This window comes from Coenobita brevimanus, chromosome 4 (genome assembly GCF_032717465.1).
Source record: "Coenobita brevimanus isolate Jiangsu-jjx chromosome 4, ASM3271746v2, whole genome shotgun sequence".
In the NCBI taxonomy this organism is placed as follows: Eukaryota; Metazoa; Arthropoda; class Malacostraca; order Decapoda; family Coenobitidae; genus Coenobita; species Coenobita brevimanus.
Window position 1 is genome coordinate 38,274,958 of NC_136957.1, and position 5,788 is coordinate 38,280,745.

At 42.8% G+C, this 5,788-nt stretch overlaps 1 protein-coding gene across 1 annotated transcript in view; it reads left to right on the forward strand.

Moving 5' to 3' along the window:
* Positions 1–414: 414 nt before the first annotated feature.
* The window catches only part of LOC145395736 (uncharacterized), a 203,243-nt gene continuing 197,869 nt past the window's right edge, over positions 415–5,788 (forward strand). The window contains exon 1 of the mRNA XM_080269274.1: positions 415–510. The gene's annotated coding sequence lies outside the window, so the exon portion shown is untranslated. The remainder of the gene's footprint in view (positions 511–5,788) is intronic.

Consider the following 5,788-nt stretch of genomic DNA (forward strand, 5'->3'; position numbering starts at 1 on the left):
CAGAGAAAGAAAAATATATGTCTTTTATCTTGAAGTGAATAAAATCGTCCATAGTTAAGAAAAAAAAACGAACTAAACAAAAAAGACAAAATATCACCATTATATGAACTGAATAAAATCGTCCATAAGAAACAGAGAAATAAAATAAGTAAAAAAATCATGAATAAGAAAAATTCACTATCTGGAACTGGCTAAAAAAAAAGGCAAAGACATCTAACCCCCCCAAAAAAATATCGAGGTCAGAAAATAGGTAGGAAAAAAAGTCACCACTCTTGAACATAAAAAAAAAAATCATCTGACCAATAAAGCGAAAGAAAGCGAGAAAAAAAAGAAAAAAGAGAGAGCATCGCACACAAGGGGCTACCTTCACCATCCTTCAACCTACGGACATCCTGACATCTTCCCCAAACATCACGTACGTTAAGTGACCCCTTTGACGGACATTCGAGTGACATCAGGGGACGGACGCAAGGTGATGTTCGTACCTGCCCGCAAGTGACGTGTGCAGAGGTAGGTGACGCTAATAGAGGCCTGGGTTGTATCTTTATTTATCTTCTTTTTGGTGGGGGGGGGGAGGTGGGATATACGTTTGTCTGTCTATATATCTATCTGTCTGTCTGGCTGTCTAGGCTTTTTTCAGGATTTTTGTGTTGGTGTTTTAAATTTATTCTCTCCGACAAGGAGACTATGTTTTAACCCTTGTTTGTTTGTTTGTATGTATGTTTCTCTGTTAGCAGGATAATTCAAAAGCGAAAAGAGAGATTTGGACTAAATTTGGTGGGTAGATAGCCCATGTCCCAGGGAACAATCGATTAACTTTTGGGACCGATTCGGATCGTATTACAGATTCTGGATCCGGAAAACACTTCTTGCGAAACCCTAATCAATAATGAGAAACCCTAACCCATTATGAAGAGTGGCTTGGAAATTACGTTGCCCTTGTCGGAGAGATGCGCTCCAATGAGTGCCCCTCTGGTTTTGTTTATGTTTAATTGGAGTCAGTCTGATTCTCTCTCTGTCTCTGTCTCTCTCTCTCTCTCTCTGAAAACTGAACAAAATCATCCGCAGAGAACCCTCCCTCCCCCCCCCCAAAAAAAAAAGACAAGGTGATATTGTACGTGGCTTCGGAGATTTCTTAACGCTTTTATCTTAGCGACTTATTTAGTTCGCTTGATAATTAATATTCTCTTGAATATTATTAATGCAAAGTAGCTCGATATGAAAGGGATACTGACAATGAACGAGATAGTGAAGATGTAATATGTTAAATAAACCGCTAAGAAAGAGGTGCTAAGGAGCTTCCATACCTACCTAGAGTATACGGACCAATATCGTAAAAAAAAGGTATATTGTAAATGTCTTCGTCTTTTTTTTCTTCTTGTTCTTCTTCATCGTTATCATCATCATCATCATCATCATCATCATCATCGTCATTATCATCATTGCCATTATCGTCATCGTCATCATCATCATCATCATCATCATCATCATCATCATCATCTTCTTCTTCTTCATCATCATCATCATCATCATCTTCTGCTTCTTCTTGTTCTTGTTCTTCATCATCATCATCATCATCATCATCATCATCATCTGCTTCTTCTTGTTCTTGTTCTTCATCATCATCATCATCATCTTTTTCTTCATCATCATCTTTTTCTTCTCTCTTTTTTCTTCTGAGGTTGCAAGAAAATTAACAGAACACCATCATCACAAACTAAACAGAAATAGAGTTCAGAAGAACAGAACAAAAGCCATCCATTCATCGGATACACTTACAACCATCCACTCATCGGACACACTGACAACCTCAAAGGTATGTTTAGCCAGCCAGAGGTAAAGCAATAGTAGTGGAGTTTGATTTATGCTTTGGGATCATTTAGGATTTCTTTCGATTTATCCTGTATATGTGTGTGTGTGTGTGTGTGTGTGTGTGTGTGTGTGTTGGAAAATGGGTTAGGTTGATGCCCAAGTGACCTTGACATTTGACCAATTGTTCTCTATATAGAATTCCTTCTTCCTTCCTTTGCCCTGAACCCTTCCTCAAAGTTTGGTCTTAGAAAAAAAAGAAAAAAGTTATCTTGTCCTTTGAACCCTATCTTTGACACAGTGATCTAAAAAACAACAACAATAAAGCAATCCCTTGGCCGATCCTTAACCTTTCCATAAAGTTTGGACAATGTCAGATTAAAATTGTTTCAGTTCGTACAAAGACTCAAGGGTTAACCTTTGACTTTGCCCCGTGACCTTGACCTTTAAGTGATTGTTCCTTTGACCTGTTGTACTTAAAATTAATTGGGCAAACTTCATTACAGCCTTTCATTCCTTCTACCCCCCCCAACACACACACACATGCCGAGCTCTAGATTCGCAAGCGCGGATATAAAAACAATCACCTTCAACTACGTAAGACTGTGCTGAGGTACCAAGAATACACTCAGAATCATCCACTCATCGGATGCACCGACAAATTGACTAACGCAGACCAGGAGTGAGGCTTGCAGAGGTTGAAAATATTGGTGCGTGTGTGTGTGTGTGTGTGTGTGTGTGTGTGTGTGTGTGTGTGTGTGTGTGTGTGTGTGTGTGTGTGTGTGTGTGTGTGTGTGTGTGTGTGTGTGTGTGTGTGTGTGTGTGTGTGTGTGTGTGTGTGTGTGTGTGTGTGTGTGTGTGTGTGTGTGTGTGTGTGTGTGTGTGTGTGTGTGTGTGTGTGTGTGTGTGTGTGTGTGTGTGTGTGTGTGTGTGTGTGTGTGTGTGTGTGTGTGTGTGTGTGTGTGTGTGTGTGTGTGTGTGTGTGTGTGTGTGTGTGTGTGTGTGTGTGTGTGTGTGTGTGTGTGTGTGTGTGTGTGTGTGTGTGTGTGTGTGTGTGTGTGTGTGTGTGTGTGTGTGTGTGTGTGTGTGTGTGTGTGTGTGTGTGTGTGTGTGTGTGTGTGTGTGTGTGTGTGTGTGTGTGTGTGTGTGTGTGTGTGTGTGTGTGTGTGTGTGTGTGTGTGTGTGTGTGTGTGTGTGTGTGTGTGTGTGTGTGTGTGTGTGTGTGTGTGTGTGTGTGTGTGTGTGTGTGTGTGTGTGTGTGTGTGTGTGTGTGTGTGTGTGTGTGTGTGTGTGTGTGTGTGTGTGTGTGTGTGTGTGTGTGTGTGTGTGTGTGTGTGTGTGTGTGTGTGTGTGTGTGTGTGTGTGTGTGTGTGTGTGTGTGTGTGTGTGTGTGTGTGTGTGTGTGTGTGTGTGTGTGTGTGTGTGTGTGTGTGTGTGTGTGTGTGTGTGTGTGTGTGTGTGTGTGTGTGTGTGTGTGTGTGTCATTCCACTAAATTTTTTAAATGCTAACTAGGGGCTATGCCAATCTTCCACAAAACCAGCATAGTATTACCTTTTATCTTTTACCCTCGCTTTCCTCCCTCCTCCCTTCCCCTCTCCCCTGTGCCTCCTCCCTCTCTCCCCCTCCATCTCCTCCCCTTCTCCTTCCTTCTTCTCACCTCCCCCTTCCTCTAGCACCTCTTCCCTCACACACCCTCTCCCTCCCTCTCTCCCTCCCAATTCTGTTCCTCCCTGGCAACCTCTTCTCCAGTTTGTCCTCTCTCTCTCTCTCTCTCTCTCTTTCTCTTTCTCTCTCTCCTACCCTGAGTCCTCGAAGCTTCCTTGGCATTTGGCGGATTGCAGGGATTGGGGTTATTTTATTTTATCGAGAGAGAGAGAGAGAGAGAGAGAGAGAGAGAGAGAGAGAGAGAGAGAGAGAGAGAGAGAGAGAGAGAGGACGAAAAAGTGGATGAACAGCGAGTGGCAATAAAACCTGGGAGAGAAAATATACAAAAGCAGAGAGAGAGAGAGAGAGAGAGAGAGCATAGAATAAAGCCAAACTTTCTCCACTCAGTTCTCTCTGTTACATCTCAGTCTAACTTTTTTTTTTTTCTAATTCCTTTTCCCTGATTCGGTTTTTACGCCTCAATTGCGAGAATGCGGAGAGGAAGACCGAGAATGAGATGGAAAGTGGCGTTAGGGAGGACATGAAGGAGGATAACTTAGAGGGGATGAATTTTTTTTCTTCTGTTTTTTGTTGAGGGATTTAGGTGGGTATTTTTTCAGAGGCTTCTCCATATAAGCCTAGTAAGAGGCGTTGGAAAATCCGTGGTATTTTTTACATATATAAGGTGGTGTGTATATTCCGCCTCAGCTCAGGATATAACTCGTGTGTTGCGGGGGCGGCTCAGTCTGCTGATGTGGGGTATGCAACTGTATCTTTTTTGTTTATTCTAACTTGGCCAAGAAACTAGCATCTCTCCACCTTGAAATCTGAGCTGTGATACTGGATAATAATGCTAGTCATGAAGAAGTGTTCGGGCAAGGATGTTGAGCCGTTGCATTGTCGTTTTCTGCAACTGAACGATGTGAAATGAGCCGCAGATTAAAACTAGAAATCTCTCAGAAAACGCATACTTCCGCCAATGCTATTGCCATTAACAAGGATCCGGATCCACCCCCAAATATAGTAGGCCTAAATTATTCCTTGGCCCATGATCCACTCTTCCACAAAATTTCATAGAAATTCATTTAGTACTCTTGTGGATAATGAGAGGGATAATCTGGACCCGGATCCGCCCCAAAATTTAATCATTTCTTTCTTGGCCCATGGCCCACCGTTCCACAAAATTTCATCTACATTCATTGAGAACTTTTGGATATATCGTCTGGGCAACAGACAGACATTCAGACAAACATTGGTAAATACATCACCTTCTCCAAATTCGATAGCGGAGGTAAAAAATAAAACAATATGGAAGGCGAGAAAATTATTGTTTGGATGCTTCGTGATGCTAACTATTCATCCAAGCCATGAGAGCAGAAGGGCAGACTGATAACGCTAATCGAGCCGTCCCTGCAACACACGAGGAGTATGAACTAACTTGTACAGTCACCCACAAAAGTCTTGTCCATTTTTGAACCCCGTAAATGTGAGAGCAGGTTTGTCGAAGCTCAGGGAGACTCACACGTACCTGGGAACAGTGTCAGTGGGGGTTGGCGGTACAGAGGATGGAGGGGGTGGTGCGGTAGTGGGCGAGTTGTAGGCTGCAGTCGTCATGTCACTGTAAAGCTTTTCTTGTTCTTGGCTTTGACTGCTCTATTCAAACAATGGAGATGGAAAGGGATAATGAAAACTCTAAAATATTACCACATCCTCCAGCCCTTTCCACACACTCTCCGTCCGCCATAATACAGCCACGATTTCCACCAAATGACTCCTTTTCCTTGGGTAGCTGAATAGCACATAGTCGACCAGACATTACGACATAACAACAAAAGGAGGAAATCATTGCCTTCTCGGGTCACATGTCCGTAATTCGAGACGATGTTACAGAACTTTATTGTGTGGCGACATCCGAAAACTTTACAATAGATATGGAGGTGTCAAACTAGTTATTGACCAGAAACAATGAAGCTTGGTGATGATAGGGAGTCTGTCTATCGGTCGTAAGTGCTGGAGAGGGACGCCTTCACGTAGTGGCACTGTGTTAACCAGGAGGCGAAGCTGTCCGGTTATACAAACGCTTCTAAGCTCCTTCCCTATCGCCTGGAAGGAGGATGGTGGGCTGCTAGATAAGGGCAACTTCAGCCAGCAGTCCACTGGGTTCACGTCCAAATAAGTCTGGTTCTACAGTAACAAGTTGGCCATCACTGTCCACGTCTTTTCCACTTCATCTATCTATCTATCTATCTATCTATCTGTCTATATCTATCTCTGAAGTGGTTTGTCACTGCATGTATCCCTCTACCGTTATTATATCTATGTAGACCTATTAAT